This window comes from Pogona vitticeps, chromosome 2 (genome assembly GCF_051106095.1).
Source record: "Pogona vitticeps strain Pit_001003342236 chromosome 2, PviZW2.1, whole genome shotgun sequence".
In the NCBI taxonomy this organism is placed as follows: Eukaryota; Metazoa; Chordata; class Lepidosauria; order Squamata; family Agamidae; genus Pogona; species Pogona vitticeps.
The window spans coordinates 172,485,625-172,512,537 of record NC_135784.1 but is presented as its reverse complement, the minus strand read 5'-3'; the positions used below and the strand labels follow the sequence as shown (position 1 = coordinate 172,512,537).

Here is a 26,913-nt window from a genome sequence, read left to right as displayed (position 1 = left end):
ATGGTAGTGAGTTGATCAGCCAAACCAAGGCACGTAGCTATGCACAGTGAGGGAATTAGAAATCACATCTCAGTGATTGAGCTGCCTAATTGTTTTGGGCCACGAACATAAAGAAGCCAGAAATAGCTATGGCCCAGTGGGGGCTGGGGGGGATGACTCTGTTATGTATTGCGGGAAAGGATTGAGGAGAACTGATTCGGGTTCACAGGTTTTTCTTATTATTTCTCCCTTAGAGTGGAAACATGTGTGCTGTGAATAAAAATGCAAAGCATCCGCTGGAGCGTGCTGTTGCTCCGGTAACCCTGGGGAACATGGGCATGCAGGATCCCAGAGAGGTGAGCTGTAAACGGGAACTTGAGCGCTCAGCAGTCCTTTGATCCTGGCGCCTACAGTCCTGATCGATGATGGCCTCACAATTCATTTCCTTGTCATTGTGACATCACCTCCTTGGAACTTCTCTCTCTCTCTCTTCTGCATATGGATGAAAAGTTAAGAGATGCTGGCTCAAGGCTTGGTCCCTCTTCCCCTCCCTCCTTCTCCGCATGAGGCTGAAGCAGAAAAAAAGTGTGGATATTCTGCCCAAAGGAAGGTATGTTTGCTGACTGGAATGAGAGGTAGTGGAGATGCAGAATTATGAAGGGTCCTTTCCCTTCACTGGGAACTTGCTGTTCTATTTTCTAGGGCTACAACCTCAAGACCTGCTTTGCTTGAGTCAAATTCCTCTCACACATGCACACACCCTCACATAAAAGTTGAGATGGACATGGGCATAAGCAGCACCTATTAAGATCTCTAGGATTTTCAGCTTCTTTGCTTTCCCATGTGACTTACACAGCATACACTGAGGTAGTTAATTCATTTATATCTGTACATATTCATTTAGATAAGCACACACACACACACACACACCTGTAATGATAAGAAGTATAAATGTGAGTTTCTAGCTTAGATACCTGAAACCTAGCTTGATTACTAAAGGGATGTTGGGGTGCATGGCCCTATGGTTATTTGGGGTTTTCAAATTAATTATACTCAGTGTAAAGTGTTGGTAGTTTGAAGTACCATTTTCAGTTACTAGGTGGCAGAATCCACTATTCACAACATAGCTATTCTTCAGGGTGATGTCTCCTATTAAAATAAGGGATTCGGGAACAGAACAGTTTGTAAAAGAGCAGCTAGGTAAAAATTTCAGGGAGAGTAACAGACTACAGAACAACAAACAGGGCGGGGGGGGGGGGATAGCTTAGATTCCAGAATGACCATGTGAAAGATAAGAAGCAAAGAGAACGTTAATGCCTACATGCAGAACAGATGAGACTCCAAGGCAGAAGCCTGCAAGAGAGAATCTCCTTCTAGAAGGGAAAAGGAAACTGCAATTTATCTTATTTTATTTCTTACAGTCTGACCTTAGATCATTGTTCTCATCCTTTAATCACAACTGGCTCAGTGTGAGCTACTTGTACTCCCTGCAATGCAATCACACGGAAAAACAGAACTTCCAGAGATAAATTAATGCAGCGACAAGGATTAACTGCCTCGTATCAGTGACTACACCTCCGGTGAGGTTTGTCTCACAAGAAGGCAAAAGGCCTATTGTTCCCACAATTCATGTCTTCATTTATATCAGATAAAAACACTGTCCAAAACTGTCTTGTGTGACTATGCACATGGCTTAATTTTTGGAGGTGATTTGCACTAACTTAAGAAACCATCATAGACAATACAGTGGGGCCCTGCTTGATGACGACCCCGTTAGACGTTGAAATCGCTTTACGATGACTTTTTTGCAATCGCACAACAGACGCACAATAGCTCTGGAAAAACACAAAGGTCCAAACACACTACACCAGAATACAGACAGAGTTCTAACTCCTGTCCTCTGAAGATGCCGGCCACAGAGACTGGTGAAACGTTAGGAAGAAAAACCTTCAGAACACAGCCAAATAGCCCAAAAAACCTACAATGATCTGATCCTGGCCATGAAAGCCTTTGAGAATATGTCCAAACATCAGTTTCCCAATATTTGCAATGTAAAGCAAATGGCAAAACAGAAACAGAGGTAAGCTATGGGTACTTTTGTTTTAATTGTTTGCATTCATTTGGAGGAACTGCTTAGCGAGTATATATGTTCCTGAATGGGGCAAAAGGCTTTGCCCAAAGCCTACTCTATGTGCAGACAAACCATATGCATACAAGTTGCCTTTGCTATAGAATCTGAGTCCTTTGCACACAGCTCACTATTTGTGGAGAGAATGCCAGGAGACAGTTGGAAAGCTTTTGGCATGTGACCAGAGCTTTAGTCATTCCGCTTTATCACCTTCTAGTGTTCCCTGCTTCTTCTAAGACTACATTCCTTGCCTTCTTCATTGTTTAAGATGACCTGGGTGTTCCACAGGGCATCTAGTTCAGCCCTTCATCTTTCCCATTCTTTCAGCAGGCTTTCCCCCCTTTCCCCCAAACAAGTATCTGAAAATATTCAGGTCTTCAGATCAGAAATGCTGTTGCTTTGCTGAAGGAGCAACAGATTTTACTGATTTTTGCCAGAGGGAATTCTCATCCAATTACACCATTTGATGTGGGAGGAGAAGGTGGGGGAATAGAGCAGGGTAGGAAATTGTTTGTGTGTGCGCGTCGATCTTCATTGAATGAATGCATCAGGAGACAAGGAAGAGAAGCAAGGCAGCTGGAACTGAGGTCTGGAGATGTTCTTGGTGGCTTTCTTTGAAAAGAAAGGCAGCTCAGCGGGAAAGCCAAGAGAGGAAATCTTCTTGACATGCTCCTAAGCAGAAACAGCACATCTATACCTTTGAAGCAGATGGTTTTCCAAGAGATCCTTGCATGCATCTCTTAGGGTGGGATTGGGCAAAGTTCAGCCCAGGGACCATATATCACCTTCCAAGGATGTGTTTGTGCCCTCCTGATGCCTTCCACCAAAAAAAAAAAAAAGAAGAAGAAAAGAAAGGGGGAAAGGCAATAGAGAAAAACAACAACAACCCCTGTCTGTTTCAAGAAATCTGAAAGGGTAGTCGTTTTACAATGAAACAGGGTGCAGGGCCCCCCAATCTCCCTAGAACCCCAACCTGCAAGATTAAAGCAGGAATGGCTTTGAGCAGCATCCAGTCTTGAATGCTTGCCCTATCTCAGGCTAAGGGTTCAGATGGCCATGCTTCCCTGGCAAGTCCAGAAGCTCTGCTTGTTCCACAGAACCTTTGGTTGATATAAGGAAGGGATAGGGAACCTGTGGGCCACCAGATGTTGCAGGGCCCCAACTTCCATTTGTTCCAGATAGCCAGCATAGCCTCAGGGCCAGGCATTGATTTGTTCACTTACTTTGTACCCTGACCCTGCCTTGCTCCCCCAGAAAAACAGGGAGGGGCTCAAAGCAGCTAGCATTAAAATCAAATGAAATAGGTACTGTACGTACAATTCAGCATAAAATAGCTGGCTGGAGAGCTCAGCACTTTAGCTGCAGAGCCAAAGGTTGAGAGCTAGATTCCCCACTGTGCCTCCCAGGAGAAGAGCCAGCCTGTGTGGCCTTGGGCAAGCTGCACAGTCAAAGACATACCCACTAAACAAGGGGAAGGGGAACCACTTCTGAGTATTCTCTTCCTGGAAAAAGTCAGCGTAAGTCAGAATTACTTGACAGCACATGATGATGATGATGATTAAGCATAAAATATTACAGTAGCTGACTTTAAAGCGATTAAACCAATCAAAGAAAAAAAAATCCATCAGTTGAAACTTACTGCTGCAGGAAGCCAGCTTAATTGCCAGAGCCTGCTTGAACTGAAAAGTCTTTGCCACTGAACGGCAAATAGGAAGGGGGGCACCCTAGAGTCTTTTGGAAGGGGTTCCAAGTCGGTAAACTGCCAACGGGAATTGTATTCCAGGACAGGATGGCCATTAGCTGGCTGAATACCTGAGTAAGTCGGAGCATCTGGGTTGGGAGTTCAATTCCTCACTCTGTCTTGTAAGAGAAGAGTCAACCTGTGTAGCCTTGGGCAAGCTGCACAGTTCCCAGGGCACCCCCAAAAGAAGGGAATCGGAAACCACTTTGGAGGACTCTCTACCTAGAAAACACTGGAAAGGGTCACCATAAGTCAAAATCGACTTGACAGACCAAAATTATTATTCATTACAGGATGTCTCACAAAAAATGGGGACATGGAGGGAAAATGTTGGCAAACATTTGTGCATAATAATTGCAGCACAGGCTCCTTTAATTGGCCAGTTAAAGCCAAACTGGTAGTTATGCCCAGTGGTGGAAGGAGACAGAATCTTCGCTGAAGTACAAGCAGTGAAACCTGCCTCAGGCAGCTGGTACTGTGATTTCCAACCATATATAGAAAGAAAAATAGCTGGTAATCACCTCTGAAAACCCTCTGGAGATCTTTTTGAATGGACGTCCTGTGCCAAAGCTCTGAATTTTGCTCTCAGCAGCAAAATAGTACCCCCTGCCAACACAAGATAATTCACTCAAGACACAGTCTGCAGCAGGGGAACTGCCAGCTGGCTTTTGCAGGCTATGGCGATACGGCTACAAAGATAGCAGGTTGTTGAAGGAAAGGATGGAGACCTTTCAACTTTCACCTTCACAGTGGAGGTATATTGTGTCACTAGCCATTGCTGGGCCAGCAGTGGGGCATGGAAAAACATACAGCTCTTCATATTTGTGCAGCTGAACAGAGTACGAAAGCATTATCCAAAACTGAGCTAGTGAAAGCTGAGGCGAGGTAGTCCATGGACTGCCACCACCGCACCACTACTCTGGTTAACTTTGCTGCAGAAAGGCGAAATAGTAAATATTTTTGCATTTTTTTTCTTTTTTGGGGGGGGGGAATGTGTGTGTATGTTTGTTTTGTTTTCTCTTGTTTTTGTGTATTTTGCTTATTGGCTCTTTCATTTTATATGAAAGAGAAAGCCTTTCTTGTGTGATTCAAAAGGTGAGTAAAATTGATGACTGATGATTTAAACTTAAATTGGATTTTTAAAATAAAATGCTTTTTGAGGAAATATCTATCTAAAGATAACTTTCTATGTAAGATCCATTATAATCCAAAGGCAATACATCATGAAATAAGGATTAGTTTTAAATTATGTAGCATGAGGCATATTCATGCAATGTTTGACTTTTTTGGGGGGGGGGGTAAATGGATTCCATTAATCCATTCACAATGTCATGCTCTTCCAGAGGTTTCTGTAAGATTATTAGGTGATTTTTCTATCTAGAAGATATTATCACAGATGCTTGGTTCTACAGTTCTCAAAACTATGAATTTGTGTCTGCAGAGATTGCATGCCTGTTCACAGCAAAAATGTTATAAAATAGACACAGTTAAGAGAAAGACCTTAATCCATTGTTCCTTTGCAAATTTATGTATACTGAATCAACCACTTACCTCTTAAGTGCTATTTTTTTTAAAAAATTCAATGAGTAGAAGATTGTTGGAAGTGGAATAGATCTGCACAAGACGTTACGGCGCGAGGAGAGAGGGGCAAGTAGTTAAAAAAGGAAAGTGAAACGTTTTGAGCAGAAAGCTCTACAAAATCTTTGGATTAAAGATGGGCACAAATTGCTGAAATCAGTGGTTTGTACCAGTTCCTCCTGGCCTCCCTGCCCCACCTCCAGTGGGTGCAGCCTCTGAGTGCGTGCCTGTTGGAGACGGTGGAGTTGGGAAGTGCCAAACACATTCGGCTGAAGAACAAACGGGCACAGACTGCCAGTTTGATGGTTCATGCCCATCTCTACTTTGGATCTTTTTGCCTATAGCCTGAGGCTTCCCATATTATCCTTTCCTTGGAGAAGAAAACCTATAATGGCAGCAGACCTCACAAGAGACCCCCCCCCCCAACTGGGGAATATTTCAATGAAGTTCCTCTACTTACGGATAAGGCAAGCCTGGGTGCAAAATGCAAACACTGCAATAAAGGGATGCAAGGCCTGGTGGCCCAAATGAAACAGCGTTGTGAGAAGTGCAGTGATGACGACAACAAAAAGAACGTGTTTGATCAGGCAGGATCTTCAGGTCGGTAAACATTTTGATTTCATCGTATTTCTTGGACTGCCTTGAGGAACTGTCATGTTTGAGCAAAATTCTATTTGCTATTATTATTTACTGAATGTTACTGCTATCTTGATCCAGTTGTTATGAAGAAATAAAGAGCTGAAACAAGCTAATATTCCTTTTTTGGGCAGTACTGAATGGGAATAAATACTAAATAAGCAGAAGTGGTATAAATACTAAAAGAACAGCCAGCACTGACTTTTTTTGTTTAGATGAATCTATCATCAACATAAAGGATGGTGGAAACTATCCCCCGTTGAGGTCACCACCCTGAGATACTACAGTTTCGAAGTTATAGTGTTTCTGTCACATCCTATATATCACACACCCAGAGTATATCACCTAAAAGAAAGTTAAAAAGCCAATCATCCAGGAACCACCACGGTTAAGTTTGTGATAAAATCCAGCAGATTAGAAAAAGAGTTAATTGATAAAAAAATAAAATGCCCAGTTTGTTTACACGATAAACTCTTCTTTCCATCTGATGTGAAAGCCCACATTTCATTATTATGGTTCAGTCACTAAGACCACGATACAGTTCACTCAGCATAGCAGATGTTGCAGGGCAGCTGCTGGGTAAAGTGTATGAGAGAGAAATGGAGCAATATGCAGCAGCTCTAGAGGGTAGAATTGTTAACCCACGTCTTGATGGGTGGAATAATGTCTACAATGATCCTGTTGCATGCACTTGTTTAATAGCAAAAGAAGAGAATGTCTACCTTGCAAAAACAATTGATATGTCAAGAAAGGCACACACAGCAGAATACTCAGAAGCAGTGGAAGTAAACGCAATAATAACATGTAACAGAAATTCAAATGTATTGTACGCAATTTGATCATGGACAATACTGCAAACATATTTAAGATGAGAAAAATTTAGAAGAGCAGGAAGGGAATACAAAGCTAATAACAGTTCATCGGCTACACCCCCCAGCCAAAGATTTTAGTGTTCCAGAAATAAAGACTAATATCATTGAAATTGTATTCTTGAACTCAACCACCTGAATTGGGTCCTACAGGCAAATGGCTATTCTGAGAATGAAATCAAAAGAGCCATCAAACTGAGAAAACAACACCGAACTGAAGAAGAAAAACAGCTACCCACAAATAAAGTATTTCTGCCATACATCAAAGGGGTCACGGACTGCATGGGGAAACTTGAAAAAACACAAACTACAAACAGTATTCAGGCCCAGCACAAAAGTACAACAAATGTTACAGTCAGCAAAGGACTGACCACTGCAGGAGTATACTGGATAACTTGCAGTTGTGGCCAGGTATATATATTGGGACCACAAAACGCAGCATCCACACCAGAATCAAAGAACATGAGAGACACTGCAGACTAAACAATTGGAAAACTCGGCAGTAGCTGAACATGCCCTGAAACAAGCTGGACATGAAATTCTATTTCAAAACACAGAGGTACGGGTCAACACCAGCAATCATTATGTTAGACTATGCAGGGAAGCCATTGAAATCCACAAACACCAGCAGAGCTTCAACAAAAAAGAAAGAAAGTATAAAACTCAACAAAGCCTGGCTTCCAGCACTGAAAAGTACAGCTTGCAAAAGGTCAACAAACTCTACCCAGCCACAAGGACCAGTGGTCACTGCACACAAAAGACTAGCTAACAACACCCATCAATCACAGTGACAGATCATCTCTCTCCCCCCCTTATCACAACAATACACTCATAATAAAAAACACCCTGATCACTATAATCACCCAATCTCCTGAAAAGGACAAAAAGCTGATCCCACAGCTACAAGTATTCAACTACACTACACCAGAACACAGAGTTTTAACTCCTGTCCTCTGAAGATACCAGCCACAGAGACTGGTGAAATGTTAGGAAGAAAAACCTGCTTCTTCTAAACTACATTCCTTGCCTTGATGGAGGATGATGAAAAAGGCTTCTGACACTGCTAATGCAATTTTGCTCCCTCTTAGCCTCAGTCACACACCACCACCATCTTAGGCAGGATGGCTGGGATAGTAGTGGCTGAGGTTCCCTGGATGAGGGAAAACCTTCTCTCCCCAGAAAAAACCAATTTTAACCCACCCTCATAACCTCAATCTCCCGGAGCCTGTGAGTAGCATTAACTTGCCCAGATGCAAATACATCCATCACATTAAATATTAGGTTAGCATTATTTCCTGAAAAATCTATTTTAATGTGCTTTCTTTACCCTATTAAAAATATATTTTAATGCTAATATGGTAATGGATCACACGTTCCTTGGTTGTAACAAAAGGGAGTCATGACTTGAAAAACACTGGGAAATGCTGCATTAGACAATAGGCTGTTTTATATAGTTAGATAGAAGAAAGGTAAGGTGTTGGATGCCAATGACTATGTGATTCCTTTGTTGTGACTTGTTTCATTGTATGACTTTTTCAAAAAGGTGTAAAATTATTATTTTGAGGCCCCTCATAATTAGAGTCCTTAAACTCTAGCTTTTTAAAGCTTATCCATAAAGCCAGATATCTCAAAAGATAAGGAAACCTCACAAAGCCTGCAAATAAACTGCTGGTAGCAAGTAAGCTGCCTACATTTTCTGCTGTTACAGTAGGACCTTCATATCCACAGGATTGGATCCACAGTTTCACTTATCCATGGTCTGAAAATATTAAAAAATACAGAAAAAAGAATGATCATGATGTATTTATCAGAACTGGCCACTAGAGGGAGCCTATGTATTTTTGTTGTTGAAGAATGCTTAGCATGGTCTCTTGCTCTCTCTAGTGCCCAGTTCTGGTAATACATGTGAAAAAAAATTCTGGATATTTCCTTTTGCCATACTATGTATAGCATTTGCTATTATCCATGGTTTCCAGCATCCGAGGGGGACTTGGAACCAACAACACCCCCCCCCCCCATGTATACAGGGGTCCTACTTACTTCATTTTGTTCTTAAAACCTGAAACAACTGTAGATTGTTCTTTGATAACAGCTTTCAGCTTTTCACACCAACTTTAAACATACCACACCAAAGCATGGTTAATGAAACGTATCTTTGTTTTGGTGTGATCTCTGAATTCTGAAAAACAGTCTTTGTGATCTGCTTGAAATAACAGAATCAGAAGCCATGGTGTAGCCATGAGTTAAGACATTTTATTGAAGATTTTATGGTGGCAAGCTGGAAGAAGAGCATTTTACGTAAATAATGCTGTCTTAGGCAGTGAAATGTCTGCTCCACCTTGGGCTGTAACATGCTGTGACTTGCAGTTTGTGTTGTTTCCATGCCCCCTGCAAGCTTTCTCCCAATGGTAGAATCTGCCATGCTCCCCAGAAATAGATGGGCCTAAATATCCTGCTCTAAGGCTACTTCCAGACATCTCAGGGCTGAACTCATGGTTCCCACCATTTTTTTTTAAAAAAGGAGCACTTACCAAAAAGGCTCTCTCTTGCCACCTAGTGGCCATTTTTTTATATAAAAAAGATGGGGGTTGTTGAGATTTGAGGGTGTTAACAGCCTTCAAAACATGTCAAAATGCCCCTCACAAGCCCCTCACAAGGTAACTTTTTGAGCCTTTGTTTTCCACACAAATATTGGGCTAGTGTTTAAGAACCCAGGAGTGCTGGGAGTTGCAGTTGGTCCCCTGGGTTCCATGAAGCCCACCCCTGTTCTAGAGCACTGGTCCCCAGCGTTGGGCCTCCAGATGTTCTTGGACTTCAGCTCCCAGAAATCCTGGCCAGCAGAGGTGGTGGTGAAGGCTTCTGGGAGTTGTAGTCCAAGAACATCCGGAGGCCCAAGGTTGGGGACCACTGCTCTAGAGGATCTTCAGAGCCAAGCATTGTGCGCAAGGTCCACCCGCAGCATCTGACTCTGGGGACCTCTCTGAGGTGGGCATTTGAGCCTGGCTGCCTCTGTGCAGACCATGGCAGTCACTTGCTTAAGAGCCCCCTTCACCCCAACCAAAATGGGTGCTATCCAACTCCAATCTAGTACCAAACACAAATGGAATCGATATATTGGAGATGAAGAATGAAAACAACTATGGAAAAAAAAAACAACCCTGCATTTTTCATGCAGTCCACCTTGGCAGTCTCTTACCTGGACAGTGCTGATCTAGCTGACCTGTTTTAAACTAGTGGGATCTGCATGATGTTAAAATCTCAGTGGTGCTGCTCCTTGGGGTGTGTCCTGTGTTATGTTGTCAGGTCAGAAGCAACTTAGAGTGACCATAGGACCGCTCTCAAGGGAAGTGAGATATTTAAAGAGCGGTTTTATCAGTTTACCCCCACCGCCCATAGGTTTCCATAGCTAAATGGGGATTCAAACCTGGTTTTACATCCATTGCATGGTCCACTACACCATTCTTGCCTAATCTGATGGAGCTTGCAGAAGACAGCCTCCAGGAAAAGGACTATGCTCTGTGGGTCAGAACTGCCTTTTTTTCTCAGTAGACCACTGAGAATGACACCTTAGATCAACCACTTCAGGCAGCTGTCTTGTAGTGTAATTGTGGCTGATAATAATAATAATAATAATAATAATAATAATAATAATAATAATAATAATAATGATGATGATGATGATGATGATGATGATGATGATGATGATGATGATGATGATGGTGATGGTGATGGTGCTACTACTACTACTACTACTACTACTACTACTACTACTACTACTACTAATAATAATAATAATAATAATAATAATAATAATAATAATAATAATAATAATAATAATAATAATAATAATAATAATAATAATAATAATAATAATAATAATAATAATAATGTGCCATCAAGTCAATTCTGGCTCATGGTGACTCTTTTCACGGCTTTTTGAGGTAAAGAATCCTCAGAATATTGGTTTACCATTTTATTGCCCAAGGCCACACAGGCTGGCTTCTCCCAGGAGGCACAGGGAGGAATCGAACTCCGAACCTCTGGCTCGGCAGACAAATACCTAAATCACTGAGCTATCCAGTCAGCTTTGGCTGCTTCTAGATGTACACAATCAGCATGCGGACATTCAAGAAATTCTCCATCCCTGAAATATTTTCTCACTGTCAGGAGATTCTGCTCAAGCAAGAAAGGAAACATATGCTGGGCCCACTCTGTCTCTCCCAACTAGCTTGGCTGGCCAGGTTGGCATATGGGGGGGGAGGGGAGTACTTTAGTGCCTGGGGCTTTATGGAGGGGGGGGGACATTTCCCTTTGTCTGACAGAGAAAATACGGTTCCATTTATTATGTGTGTGAGAAAGAGAGATCAAAGGGAGATACTTCAAAGGCAACCTCTCCTTCCCGATTAACGTGTTCCACATTGTGCTGCTGCACGTGGTCCAGGCACACACACCCCTCGGGGAGCTCTGTGTACTGCAGTATCCCCTTCAGGAGCCCAAGGCACGCACAGTCGGCAGGCAAAAATGTTCAGCAGGCAAGGGCATTTTTAAAGCTAATAACAAGAAAATTCAGGGGGAAAAAATCAGGAGAGGGCTGTATGGTCCTCAAAACAATGCAAATGCAGGGACAGGTGATACCTTTATTGGACCATTAAGGAAAAAATAATAATAAGGCAAGCTTTCAATGATAATTCATCTTCCTCAGGCTGTGCACCAAGTTCTGAATTATATACAGTACAGATGGCTCACTGACTTTCACGGGATCTTTTCCCTCAGAAAAGATCTCTCAACTTCCCATGGTCCTCTCCACTTCAGCAAAGTGGTTCAGCTTAATTCCCTGCTGGTAGTACAAAGTCCACTGGGTAGTTCCCATCACCCCCCCCCCAAAATCATTTAGTGCCTAGCTCCTTCATCTTGTTTTTGCTTGGCATGGAAACCTCACTCTGGTTGTCACCTTTTTGAAAATTGCCTTTCACACTACCAGTGATGGAGCTGGGTTGGAGTGAGAGGTAACATAGCTGGGCTTAGGTTAGGCTCTGCTGGGGTGGGACCAGGTCACCCTACCATCGATTTTAGCAGGTCTAAGAGGCCTTGTGCTGAGCCAGCACATATTAGTTAAGTCCTGGGGCAGGATCTTATTTGCTGACATTAGTGAGGGGACCTCCAGACACCTTTGAGCCATTTTGTATTATTGCTCCACATGTCTTCCACCATCTTTTCCTCATCTTTCTCTTTCCCCTCTTTTACTGACTCCTCTGCCTTTATAGCTTCCCCTCTTTTCCTTTCTGAAACTCCTGCCACTTTCTTGTCCCTGAACCATTTCTGGTTCCTGTACAAGCCATCTTGGGTAGAGCTCTCGTGACAGAAACCAAATGTAGTCTTCTTTCTGACAGGTGCTCCGTGGGATTGGGAAAGGCGTAGAGGCTGACTCTTGTTCTGGATCACCAGCTACCATCTCACAATTACACTGTTTCTGTTTGTCCTTGTTAATTAGAATTAATTTGATCCTTCCCTTTCCTCTGCCAGGAAGCATATTTCTTTTATTCACAAAGCACATACACTGTATTTACATGCATATTTAATGACTGTTGTGAATATGAAACGGAATGGATACTATTGTTATGTTTATTGTCTGTTTTGTCCATATTTCAATGCACATCTGAGCCATACACATATAAATTTACTAGTGATGTGGACAAATATGCAAAAATGGGTATTTCTGCAATTCAGGGTTGAGTGGGAAATAGAGCATGTTCCATTTGGCATTCCATTGGATTGCCAAATTTTAATAAAAGGCCTGAGGTGATTTAGAATGAAGAAGTGGGAATCGGAAAGACTAAACTGCTGATACCAAAAGAAAAGATGAGTGGCAAATGAACCATCCAATAAAACCCCAGATCTCCTTTGGACTCTTCAACCACTGAAGCTCTAGGAAGGGCTCAGGCTGAGGTTAATGTACACAACATACAGCTCCTCCACCAGCAGTTTTATGTAGGTGGGGGGGGAGTGAAGGCTGTGTAGTGGATGGAGTAATTGACTAAGTTTAGGAGGCTTGGGTTTAATTCCACAGCTCTACCATGGAAACTGAACTAGGGGGTGGGTGGAACTGGCAAAACCACCCCTTAATCACCTCATTTGCTGTGAAAACCCTATTAGGGCCACTTGTGGCCGACAAGTCAATTCTGACTTGACAGCACACCACAGACGCAGAGTGAAAGCGAAAGGCTTGCTGGCTAGGATTCATGTTCCAGGATTTTCTTTCTTCCTTTTTCTTATCTAGCATGATCAGTTTATTGAACCATTTACTACTAGGGTTGAGCATGTATGTGACTGTGGAGGAATGCCTGTGTTCGTGATATGTGGTCTTTGATAGGCTAGCTCAGAATTAGTACATGGGATCTGTTTGTTTTCTTACCCACATCTCAGTGTCTTTCTTCTGTAGTGGTGAATGTCTCACTGCCTGCTGGCCTTTGTGTGGTTACTAGAAAGAGACCTTTGAACAGAATTAAAATCTTCCTACCTACTATGTCCCTGAAAGTGATGGTGCTGTGTAGACCCTGCTATAATATGATTGTGCAACTCAGCATGTACAGTATGTATGTAACATACAAGAATATTCAAATTGTGTAAATTACATTCTAGAACGTATGTAACTAATCAGATTTTGTCTGGTTTAACCAGTGTTAAGTGGATTAACACCCAGATAGAAAAATAACGGACAGTTATTATTCTGTTAGAACAGGGGTCTCCAAATTTTTGAGTGTGAGGGCCACATTGTTTATTTTCAACATTTTTGAGGGCCAAAGTAACATGTGTGCACCCCCCTGCGTGGATGCCCACCTGCCTGCCCGCCTGCTAAATAGGGAAGCCCACCTGCACACAAGCATGCCCCCTGCCTGCCCCTGCACACCGGCCCCCTGGCACCCCCACCCTCCACCCGCCTGCACTCCTGCCCACCCACCTGTGCATGGGCTGAAGGGAATGGGCCAGATATAACAACAATGTGGGCTGTATGTGGCCCTAGGATCGTAGTTTGTAGACCCATGTGTTAGAATGAAGTAGTCTGTGTAATCTGTTAGTTGTTGTCTGTTAAGAGTTTGCGGGTAGTGTTAGTCTGGTATTTGGTCCTTTATAGGGACTGACTGGTTTACCCCTTTTTCTGGTGATGTAATTGTTGGACTGAACTATCCCATCCCCAGAACATTCTTATCCACACCTTTCTGGGTTCTTGTCAGGTGCAAGTAGGACTGTTCCATTTTGGATTGTTTCCAACACATGTGGTCACTGGAAATGAACCAAAGTGAGCTTATGGCTGTCCATCTCCCTTTTGCTGTCAATTTACCAATATTGTTAAGTGGTTTAAGAAGAGAACATTGTCATTTCATGATACTGAGTAATTAAACACTTCCTCTGCTCCATGGAAGGACAGACGAAGTAAAAGTTTAAAACAAAAACAAAATCCTAAACTGAGACAGTATTAATGCACTGTATCACTTAAAAATAAATAAATGAAAAACCTCCTCCTGGAAGCAGAAGGATACAGGAAAGGGTCAAGGAAGGGGATTTTTGATACAACATACAGAGGTAACATATGCTAAATAGGGAAGTAAAAAAACTTCCTTCCTCTGCTTCTCCATTGGATTAAGGAGAAGAGGCAAAACAATTTTTTTAAAAAATGCACCAAATGGCATACCACACCTCTGCCCAACATCAAGTGACCCTATTTAGCCTGCTCTAGTCCACTCCAAATGGGCCCATGTAGACAAGCAATTAAGCAGACCATTATGGGCAGTATTCTACTATCTCCACACATGCTCAGTTGTTGCCTACTTTGACCCTCAACTTCCCCCATACCTCCCTCTGCTTAGTAAGTTTGGAAACCAAATATATGAGACAATAACAAGAGAATTAGGAGTTCTGTAATGTTTGCTGTAATAATACATGGGGGTAGGAAAGAGATACAGCAATAAATATGCCACTTTCCCAAGGTGTACATTGATACCACACATGAGGTAAAAGCAGTAACGATTCAAATACTCAGAGTTTATGAGGTTTTCTTTTTTCATTGATCTGAGATCATAAATCACACCAAATTCTGACTCTCAGCACTGTTGGTCCACCCACGCAGCTCCAGATTCTTTTTCTCAGATACTCACACGCTTAGTAAAAAGATTACAAAATAAAACAAACTATAAATAATAAACCACGAACACCTATGTACCTCAAACAAAATACTCCTGTTTAAGAAATGTCAGGAAAAGGAGCACATACTCCTAGTCTTTTGGGAAGACTCAGCATCCACACAAGAATCTGGAATAACCCGTTGAGCATAGGTTCTACCTTAGTTTTCTGACCTAACAATACTGTTCTGAAGTCTTCTTTCAAGATAAGGTCCATCAAATTCCATAGACGTTATTTCCAGGTAAGGCTGCAATTTTCCTGCGAGTTAAAGTTCAATTAATAATTATATGGTGACAAGTCAATTCTGACCTATGGCAACCTTTTCCAGGGTTTTCTAGTTATAAGTGGTTTACCAATCCCTTCTTGCTGGGAGCACCTTGGAACTGTGCAGCTTGCCCAAGGCCACCCAGGCTGGCTCTTCTCCTCTCCCAGGAGGAGTACTACTCTCTGGGTCCTATAGGACTGTTTTCTTTACCTCACTATTGCAATATATTCCCATTCCAGCAGGAGCTGGATTGCGCTTGTTGTTTTCAGATTGTACCTGCTTCCCATCCGCTAAAAATATAGCACTGAGGAAACCGTCTCCTTTCCTGAAAACAAACTGCTGCCTGCACCAATTCTCCCGCAGCCTGACCTCTGTAGAGCAAGCCAGGCCAGATGCCTGTCTCTCCTCACTCCAGATTGTGGGGTCCTTTTGTCAGAGCACACGGGGGCAGTGACCTGGGATATCAAATGTACTACTGAGGTCATCTCCTAGGACACCTTACCCACAATGTCTTGTTCTGGGGATCCCTTGAGAGTGAGGCATTTTGGACTTGGCTAACTCCACAAAGCTGTATGTCGACCATTTTGTTAGCAACACTCTCCAGAATGTTTGAGGTGCCCTATGAGAGAGAAGGGTATAATTTGCCATACCTCACACTCTGCCATCTAAGAAAGACACTCTGTCCTATAGGAGGGAAAGGCCTGAAATAAATCACGCTGACCACAGTACTGTATTACTTATTTGTGACTGGGTTGTCGGAGTGCAGCCCCACATACTTTTACTGAAAGCAAATTCATACTGTGCTGAACCAGGCTTCCTCCCAGGTCAATGTGCACAAAATTTAGCTTTGAAGTGCAGAAACGGGTATACCTAGAAGGCAGTTGTGGTGAGTTCAGAGATTTACTCTCAGGTAGTTGTGCATAGAATTGCAGGTTTGATGTTTTAGAACAACTTTAAAATGTTTGTGTAATGCAGGTATGATAGCCAGTGTAGTGCAGAAGACAGAGCGAAGGACTGGGACTTAGGAGGCCTGAGTTCTAGTCCCTGCTCAGCCATGAAAACTGACTGAGGAAGTGGAACTGGTAAAGCAACTCCTTTAAATATTGCACTTACCTTGAAAGCCTGATTAGGGTTGATATAGGTTGTTTCCGACTTGATGGCAGGTAGGCACTGTCTACAAGGGATTAGACAGGAGATCCTGAAATGTACACTTTATGGAGGGGAAAGGATGCTTGTTTATTTTCCTCATTGTGAAAACTGTAACTAATTAGAGCATCAACAAAGACATTCACCCTTTGTAGGTTTCATTGTGACTCCTGCCCTCTTCTGGTTAATGATGCCATTTTCATATTTTACACAACGAGTCCTACTCTAAAAGGATGAACTGAATGGGAAGGCGAGATCAGCTAAGCCACCGCGTTTGTGACATCCACATCCTTTCCTCACTGAGCAGAGTGCCATGCAACTGCTTCATGCCAAATAGGTGTTGCAGTTTTGGGAATCACTGCAACATGCTGTGAACAGGGATGTTTTCCTTAGCGACTGACTATCTGGGAGGAGTTCTTAAAGGGAATGTTGTGCCTTATTGCTTTGAATATGTTGGTGTTGATTTTGTTTACCACTTTAGTATGGTATTTGTTTGATTTGTTTTAGTACACTTACTGTTTTTAGCTTTTAAATGGTTTTTTTGGGTCCTTTTAAAATAAACTAAAATAAATAAATAAATATTTTTGGAAACTATATGCATACCTATACCCATGGGACTAGAGACTGTTTCCTTTCATTTTCCTAACATTCCCTAGTAGATTCATTTTTAAATACCAGATCCCTCTAAATTTTGGTGCAGTGGAGCAAAGCCCCTTTTGCTCCTCTCTAGTGCCTGTCCTGTTCCAAATGAGGGAACTTGGGGAAATCCCTCATCTGAAAGCTAGTTGATCTTTAAATCATGGTAGACAAGATAACAATGCACTGAGCTTGATGTACCCATGATCTCATCCAATGCAAGGCAGATTTGCTGGACAAACAGAAATAAAGTTGGTGAGTATCCTGCAGGTCATCATCCTGCATTCCTGATCATAGTCATCCCACCTCAGCTTTAAAAGATTTGATGAAGAAAGATCCCCCACTTTCTGAGAGACCCTGCTTCATTGTGGAACTGGATGGGTCCTCAGGAAGACAAACAAACTGATGATCTTGTAGGTGTCTTCAGAAACGTACATTTGCTGAGATCAATAGATGTAGTTACAGGAAATACTTGGTAGATAGGATTAATAATAAATGGCCTGAGAGAGGTGGATTTGCAAGGGTTTATTGTTGTCCTGGGAAGCCTCAAATCTCCATTCGCCACTTGTATTTCCCTTCTACTGAATAGTTCCACCCTCATTAACATTAATATTAACATTACATTAATACTGAAACCGAATCTAATACTGCATGATGCCCACCAAGGAATTGCAGAGGAGACTGTTGCCATGATTGCCCCCTGCTGGCTGATCTTTTTTTAATACAGTATCTGTATAAAGTGGTGCGATTGTTCCTGCTGTAAGCTCCCAGGCATCATGATGGGCACCCATTTCTTTCAATAACAGCATATGCTCCAACTGTCCTTATTTTGGTAAATCCCAGCATAATGGGACAAGTAATCTTACACATGCCTAGCTGGGATAAAATCCCAGTAAACGCAATAGGATATTTTGGAATAGTAATTCTGCATAGGGTGTATTATCATAGCTTCTCTGCTTTTGAAAACATCCATTAATGTGAAAACACGTCAATGTATATAAAAACAAGAACTAGTTTCTCACTAGAGTTGTGCTGTCGGTATTCAATAAAAAAGGAGTTGGATTCACTCTAAAGAGTCAAACGATTTAGAAAATGTAAAACACGTAGACAGCCAAAAAATGGAACACAGATTTGAAAACAAAGAGGAATAATGATCCACAGTTAGCGTACAGATACCAGCTGACCATGAAATGAAACAAAGTAAATGAAATAAAAGTAATATAATCTTGAATGGAAACTACCCTGTATCAAGTCAGATGTTTTGTCTGTTTAGCTGAATACTGTATTAACTATTCTGATTTGCAGCAGCTCTCTAGGATCCCAAAGACACAAGTTGGGAAGTAACTAGTTACAAATAAGATGCTACTTGTTTATCATTCCTTTTTGTAATTGTCAGGGATAGCTGATTAAATTACAACACAGTGGGGTGTTTTTATAGGGCAATAGTTCTAACTGTTTTTATAACTAGGGTGTATATTACCTCCTTACTTTGATATGTTTTGTAATAATAATTATGTGCTGTCAAGTCAATTCTGACTCATAGCAACTTTTTTAATGTTCTTTTTTATTATTATAATGTATAAAATATATCCATGTTTATTTAACATTGTGTCACCTGGATTCAGCTTATAATCATTTGTTAATACAACAACATATTAAGTTCCAAATCTATACAACGTACTTTTAAACATTGATAAAACAAGTTCCATGTTTGCTAATATTCTGCATCTTCCTTTCCTTTGATTTTCAGTGTCAGTCTATCCATTTCAGTGCAGTCCAATATCTTTTTAATTATTTCTTGATCTGTAGGTGTTTCTTCATTTTTCCAGTATTGTGCAAATATAGTCCTTGTGGTTGTTAAAATATGCAGTGTTAAATATACATTTTGTTTATCAACACTTTCTGGTATTATACCTAATAGAAAGAGTTCTGGCTTAAAATCTACATGTTTTTTGATTAGTTTAACAAGCCATATATGTATTTTTTTTTCCCCAAAATAATCTTGCTTTATCACAGGTCCACCAAAGCCAACTCTTTTAAAGGGTTTTCCAGATAGAAAATCCGCAGAAGTGATTGACCATTCCCTTCTTCTGGAAGCACCCTGGGGCTATGCAGCTTCAGGAAGGCCACATCTACTTGTAAGAGACACAGTGGGCAATTGGACTCCCAACCACTGGCTAACACCTAAGAGAGGCAATTGGACTCCCAACCACTGGCTAACACCTGAGAGTACAGGTTTCTGTCCTCTGAAGATGCCGGCCACAGAGACTGGCAAAACGTCAGGAAGAACAACCTTCAGAACACGGCCAAAGAGCCCAAAAAACCCACAACAACCATAACACCTAATCCACTGAGCTATCCAGCCAGCTAGCCAATGGTTCATAAGATCCTAATGTGCTGATTAAAAGCAAAGAGAAACTAATGACTTCTTTTCATTTTGTAAAAAGAGGGCAGCAAATATTTACCTTTTAAAACCTGAAGCAGTAAGAGTATGAGAAATACTGTAGATCTCTTAATCTGGGTTCCTCCCAGACATGTTAGTAGACCTATCAATCTTTTTATCTTTCACTAGGGGAAAGGCAGAGGAGTTGGGGTTTGCAGCCAAGAGAAGGTCTGGGCATTTTTCCTTCTAAAAACTGGATTCCGCGGAAACTGTGTGGGAAATGTTATTTATTTCCTTCTTTCTGAGTCAGCCTTTTCTAACATGCAATCCCATTATGGGGTTGGATTACAGCTCCCATTGTCTTTAGCTGGCATGCCAGGTGGTGGTAGGAATTTTAGTCCCACAAATCTAGATGGGTTGGAGGAAAAACTGCACATTGAAGAGGGTTGAGTCCTCCTTTTTCACTCCCCTCACAGGAAAAAAAAAAGCTTGCACCTCAGTTGACCATGTTCTTCTCTCCAAGGATGGGGAAAACTTTGGAGACAATTGCAAGCCACACGGATGGGTATAATCTTTACACACACACCCCTTAGACAGCCCAGGTGTTCGTGGGGAGAGGAGGGGGAACCTTTAACCAACCTCTTCCCAACTCACTCCTGTTGTAATTGGTTCCAGATTGCCGCTGGCTGCTGCAGAATCGCATGACCAGGGTATTTCACCGCAGGGCTCTGGAGCTTTGGCACATGTCCTGCTCCAGGAACTCCATCAAAGCCGAGAGGCCGTCCTAGTCCTTTGGATCCTAATTCATTCCAAATGTTCCAGTTACCGAGGCCTCCCACCAGCATCTCTCTCGCCTCCCTGGCTCCCTGACAAAAATCCACAGATGAGGGGAAACAAACATCCACGCCTCGCTCTGTCAACGCGCCAACACGGAGGCTGAGGGCCCGGCAACCTTGACTGGAAACAGGCTCCGGCCTGGCAGCATGTTCTACACAAATTCCGCCCCCCCCGCCCCTTTTTAATGGCAACACTCCTTACTCAGTGGAAACCAGGGTTACAATCCCTGGGGCAGAAGAGCAAGGGGTGTGGGGGGGGGGGAGAAGGTGTCTATAATGTCACCTTTACACTTTCTTACAGCATATAGACATAGAATACTGTACTGTAATAGGAGTGTGTGTATGTGTAGGAAGATGGATCTTCTCCCACTATCAGGCCTTTTCTGAGACTCTATTTCAATTCTCTCTCTCTCTCTCTCTCTCTCTCTCTGTGTGTGTGTGTGTGTGTGTGTGTGTGTGTAAGAGAGAGAGATATTTAGCAGATACAAGAAAGACTCTGAAGGCAATAATCATTACTGAGCTCATTAGGAATTCATACTGTTCCCACTTTCCAGTGTTCTGACCAATGTTACCTTAGTTTTGAACCTCAGCTCTGAGAGTCCCTCAGCCAGCATAGTCATGGACTGTCCTGGCTCAGGGCTTATTGGAGTCCCAAAAGCAGCCCTTCCACATTTCATTTCTGAATTGCTTCAGAAGCACTAGAATGACTGGCCAGCATGAAGCCCTTCTTGTTAAATTTTAGTATTGCCCTGTTTCCCTGAAAATAAGACCTAACCTGAAAATGAGCCCTTGTATGATTTTTCAGATGCTAGTAATATAACACCTACTCCCAAAATAAGTCCCAGTTAAGTAAAACCCTTCCCTCCACCATGGTGCAGCAGCCAGAAAAAGATGACATGACTGTATTTGAATAAATGCAGATTGTTGTACATGAAAAACAAACAAACACCAAGCCCCAATGCATTTTTGGAGCAAAAATTAATTTTAAGACCCTGTCTTATTTTCGGGGAAACACGGTAGCAGTTAAGGTGGCAACCTGAGGCACCGTGGATGGAGAATACACACCCTCCTCAGATTCTGATCGACTTCAGCTTCCATCATCCTTCTCCGCTGACCATGTTGATCAGAACACAGATGGGAAACAGTAGGAAAGGACTAACGATTAAGTGTTAGTGAGGACTTACTGAAACAGATATTGAGCTCTTTAACAATGAATTAAACTCTTCCCATTTCCACTAACTTTTTGTTTCTGGACCGTGACAGATGGGAGTTGTATTTGAACAACATCTGGACAGCCACATAATCCTGATTTGTGCTATATACATTTTACTGGGAACAAATAAATCCTTTTGAGCACAGAGAGATTTATTTCTGAGCAAACATGCACACGACTGGTATATAAAACAATAGGCAGAGCAGCCCCTGTTCTTATGGGGGAGGAGAGTCTTGTCTTCTTCTTGGATGTACAATTTAAAATGGTTTCAGTGTGTCAGTAAAGCAATGTCATCAGAATGACAGACTCCATTACAAGCCTGGACTCCTAGCAGGGTCACCTGAGGTAGAATGATCACAGTTGAGACACAAGACTAAGATGCATTCACCCTCTTCAAGACAAGCTACAGGGTGGCAGCAGTAGCTGAAGTTAATACTGGTGGAGGAGGCAACATCAATGACACTCAAGCTAACTTTTGTTAGCACTGTAGTGAAGGTGGCAATGGCAAACCCCTGCTGAACTTTCCTTACCATGAAAACCCTATTAATAAGACAGTCCAAAAGAAAACAAGAGATAGTATCAGTAAATGAGACTCCCAGGTTGGAATGCACTCCATCAGCTACTGGGGAAAAGTAACGGAGAAGTACAAATAGTGCTGTTGCTAATGGCACAACCAGATTAAAGCCAAAAGGATGACTAGTGGCTGACATGCATAGAAATGAAGTCCAATGGTGCACAACACATACAATTGGAATATGGAACCCGAGAAGTATGAGTCAAGGTAAAATGGATATTGTAAAGCAAGGAATGGAATGTATAAACATTGTAGTCCTTGGTGTCAGTGAACTAAAGAGGACTGGAATGGGATGTTTTCAGTTAGACAATTACGAAGTTCTACTTTGGAAATGATAAACTCAGAAGAAATGGAGTGGCTGTAATATTGAGGTAAGTAGCATAGGCAGTTAGGGCCTATAATGAAAGGTTTGATTGTATAATATCAGACTCTGGGGAAAACCTATCAAGATAACCATTATTCAAGTTTATGCTACAATGACGGATGCTGAAGAAGCTGAAATTAAAAGCTTTTATGCAAGTATCCAGGAGGAAATTGATCACACAACAAAACGAGACATGCTTATAATCAAAGGGGACTGGGATGTAAAAGTAGGAAACAAAGCAGAAACAAATGTTGCTGGAAAATATGGTGTAAGGGACAGAAACAAAGCAGGAGAATGACTCATAGAGTTCTGCAAAGACAACTAAACAGATGGCTGTATATGTGGACATCACCAGATGATCAATACAGAAATCAAATAGACTATATAACTGGAAGCAGGATATGGAGACACTGAGTTCTCTCTGCTAAAACAAGACCAGGAATGGATTGTGGTACTGATCATGAACTGTTAATATCCAACATCAGAGAAAAGCTGAAAAAGAACACTGAAAAAATCGTAGTGGTTAAAAATAAATAAATAACATTCCTGATTAATTAAAAGCAGTGGTTCCCAAACATTTTGGACTTGTGGTTTCCCTGAGTGGCGGCAGCCGTGGTGGAGCAAGAGGTATGGTGAGAGGTGGCCACAGAAGCAAAGACATGTGAAGGAGCCAGAAGAGCAACAGCAGCTTGGTAGAAAAGCAAAGAGAAGCTTCCGCATTGCTTTTGGCTGGCTTGGCAGTCCCACAGGGAGCCATGGCACACACTTTAGGAATTGCTGATTTACGTAAAGGAACAGATTTGCAGTGCTAAACACAATTTACCAGGAACTGTAGATTGAAATCAGAAATATTAGAGCTGAATACCAAATTCCAGTAGTAAAAATAAAAGAAAAACCTAGATGGATAACAGAAGAAACGCTTAAAATGGTAAAGGACAGTTGAAAAGCAGAAGTAAAAGGTGACAGATATAGGGTCAGACCCTGAATTCCGTTTTTCAGTGACTGCCACATAGAAACAAAGAGAACTATTACAACTATAACTGTACAAAGAAATAGAGGAGAGCAATGAAAGGGAGGAAATATCTCTTCCAGAAGATCCAAGGAATTAAAAGGTAAATTTAAGCCTAGTTTAGGAATGCTGACTGACCAACAGAGAAGCACACTATCTGACCGAGAGAAAATAAAGAGAAGGTGGAAACCGTACACTGAGATCCATCCTGAAGAGATAAAAGGATGATAGATTCTTTTGAAGAGGAATTCTGCGGTCAAGAACCTGCAATTCTAGCAGCTTCTATAAAAATTATGTTGGACATGTGGCAAATTTTTGTTTTATGTATTTTTAAACTGTAAAACTTGACATGGTTTATGGCCTATGGGCTATTAAACCTAAATAAACTTGAAAGTGAAGTGAACACTGCTCTGAAAGCACTGGAAATATATAAATCACCAAAGGTCGATGGGATACCCAAAGAACTATTTCAACCCAGAGACATTGAAGCTGTCAAAATCCTAACAAGAATATGCCAACTAACATGGAAAACAAAACAATGCCCCCAGACTGGAAACATTCAACGTACATTTCAATCTAAGGAGAAAGCCAAGGAGTGCAGTAATTATAGGAACACTGCTCTAATGTCCCACACAAGCAAAGTGATGCCAAAGTGCCAGATAGAGACCGCAGTCATGACATCAGAACACTGAGACTTGGAAGGGCAGCAATAAAAAAGATCATCAAGTATAAAGATGGGTCACTGGAGAGCAAGATTGAGATGGTCCACAACAAGAAAAAAAGATTCATTTGATATATGGTGTTGGAGGACAGCTTTGCAGATACCATGGACTGCCAGAAAGATGAACAAGTGGGACAAGGCAAAGCAAAGTGTGCTGCTTATATACCACCCATGGATTTAAAGCTTTCTCTGGGTGGTTTACAATTTAATCATGCAGGCAAACACCTCTTCCTCACGAGCTATTCAATTTGCTAACCTTGGAAGAATGGAAGGTTGAGCCACTCTTGAGTCAGCTACCTGAGCCCAAAATTGAACTCAAGTCACAAGCAGCGTCTTTACTGCAGTGTAGCAGTTTAAACACTGCGCCATGAAAGTCCTAGAGTAAATCAAGCCTGGAGGCAAAAATGATGAAACTGAGGCTGTTGTTCTTTGGGCACATCATGAGAAGGGAGGATTCACTGGGAAAGACAATAATGCTGGGAAAGGCAGAAGGCAGCAGAAAAAGAGGAAGACCAAATACGAGATGGACTGATTCCCTGGGATCCCGCAGGCTTTTGTTTACAAGAGCTGAGCAGGGTTATTGAATACTGGACATTTTGGAGATTATTTGTTCATAGGGTCACCATAAGTCAGAAGCGACCTGACAGCACATAGCAATAACAACAGGAAAATCTATTGTGGAGGAAAGGAAACGTGTTAAGCCCAGCTCATATGCAGCAGGTTAGATGGAAGGAGAGGTAATCTCTGTTTTCCCTGCCTGTATCATTCCAGTTCTTTCCCATAGAAGTGGCATAACAGATTTTAAACAAAACCATTGCTGTATTTGGAGTTAGTGGGTTAACTATTTTCCTCTTTACAGCCCAGATTTTTCCCTTTTTTGTAAGAAAAACTGTGCTTCAGTCCTGCACTAAGGGAGCAGTGTGGAAATCTCTTACCTTATCCACAACAGGGATGTGCACAAGTACTTCTAACTCAGTTCAGGCCTGAATAAAGAGCAAACCTATCCAAGGTCCACCTATACTGTGCCTTTTTCCGTCACTTGAACTCAGCCTTCATGAAAGTATTTGTGAGGATGTCACTCCTGCGAATGAGGATGTGCACATGAGAAAGCCAGGCTGTAGACCGAACGGCATGGGCAGAACACCGGACGCCATGGGCAGAGTTGGGCACTCTATTTTACCCACCCCACTTTTTCCAGAAAAAAGCCCCAATTAGCTTCCTAAGGGATCCACCAACAAGGGATTGATTTTTAAAAGGGCAATGGGTACAACTATCTTTTATTCTTCTTAAAAGGGGGCAATGCAAGAAGCCTTCTTTTCAAAATGTTTCTTATTTTCTTTCTCTTTTCCCCCTCCCCAATCCTTCCTGTTTTCTGGATTTGAAATTAATGTTGCTGCAGCCACAAGACACTAATGATGTAATTAATGACTATACAGGACTCAAGAAAGGGTTATTTCTAAATTAAATAACACATATTCTCCTTCACTGCCACCAACTCAGCACGTTAATTCTTCTTTCCCTTTTCCTTCGAGATAATTGTGGCACAGAAGCCTGGACTTAGCATAGGAGATCTGTGCAGCCAGACTGTTGATGGGCACTGGGGACAGAAGCATTTCACGCCCCTATTTCAACTGCTTCACTGACCGCCAGACCACTTCCAGGTACAACTCAAAAGTGCTGGTTATATGACCTACAAAGACCTACGTGGCTTGGGTCCAGGCTATCTGAATGACTGTGCCACCCTGTATAAGTTTCCTCAGCTCTTAGTCTTCTTGCCATTACCGCCATGGGCTTGTTTATTCAGGATGCAATAGAAGGCCTTTTCAGTGGCTGCCCCCAGATTGTGGAATGTATTTCACTGCGAAACCAATTTGGCCCCCTCTAGTTTTGTTGTTCTGTAACCAGGCGTAGACCTTCCTTTTCAGGCAGGTTTTAAGTGATTTGGGAGTTTTAAGGAACGTTGTATTGATTGAACTGAAGGATATTTTTTAAAGCTTCAGTGTCCTACCTTTGCAGAAGACTTCATAAGTCTATGATTTTTGTGTGGGATAGCTATGCAAATGAGGGTGGTATGGTTGTTAGCTGCTTTGTGTTCCTATTGTATATAACTGGGATAAGAAAGATACAGATAAGAGCAGCCAGTATATCATTGTGTATATATGCAAGGTATCCAGGGCTTTATTGACATCAGGCCGGGGGGGGGGGGGAGATGGGAAAACATCTTCTTGAAGTGGATTGATGACATCACCTCCCTCCCTATTAACTTTTCTTTCATTCAGCTTAGCTGTAGTCCTATCCATTCCGATTATAGATCTTCCCAGCAGTGATAACCCTGTTGCATTCAAATGCATTTGCAGTGGCTTCAACAGGAAACCAAGACCCATTAGCCTTACAAAGGACATGCTCCTGTTTGTCCATGTGAATTTACACCACTGTGTTTGAGGAGGTGCAACTGTGTGAAGCCAGAGACTTTTCACTACACCTCTGAAGTTGCTGGCAGATGATCTCTTTCCCTTTCTTTGCAAGAGAAATACAGAGTTCGCCCACTTTCTCTCCCCTCCCATTTCAGCAGGGGGCTGTGGTCCTGGTTTAAATTAAACTGGAAAGTTTTTCTTTGAAACAGGCAACACGCGCAGGCCAAGAAGCCAGGCAAACAA

At 42.0% G+C, this 26,913-nt stretch overlaps 2 long non-coding RNA genes across 2 annotated transcripts; one reads left to right on the top strand and one right to left on the bottom strand.

The window, feature by feature from the left end:
* Nucleotides 1–19,578, top strand: LOC140704701 (uncharacterized). The gene is made up of 2 exons (XR_012084062.2): nt 1–589; nt 19,173–19,578. It is a non-coding gene; the product is annotated as an uncharacterized LOC140704701 (long non-coding RNA).
* Nucleotides 15,808–22,621, bottom strand: LOC144587081 (uncharacterized). Its single transcript, XR_013542247.1, has 2 exons — nt 19,380–22,621; nt 15,808–19,340 (listed from the first exon to the last, which is right to left on the bottom strand). It is a non-coding gene; the product is annotated as an uncharacterized LOC144587081 (long non-coding RNA).
* Nucleotides 22,622–26,913: the final 4,292 nt, after the last annotated feature.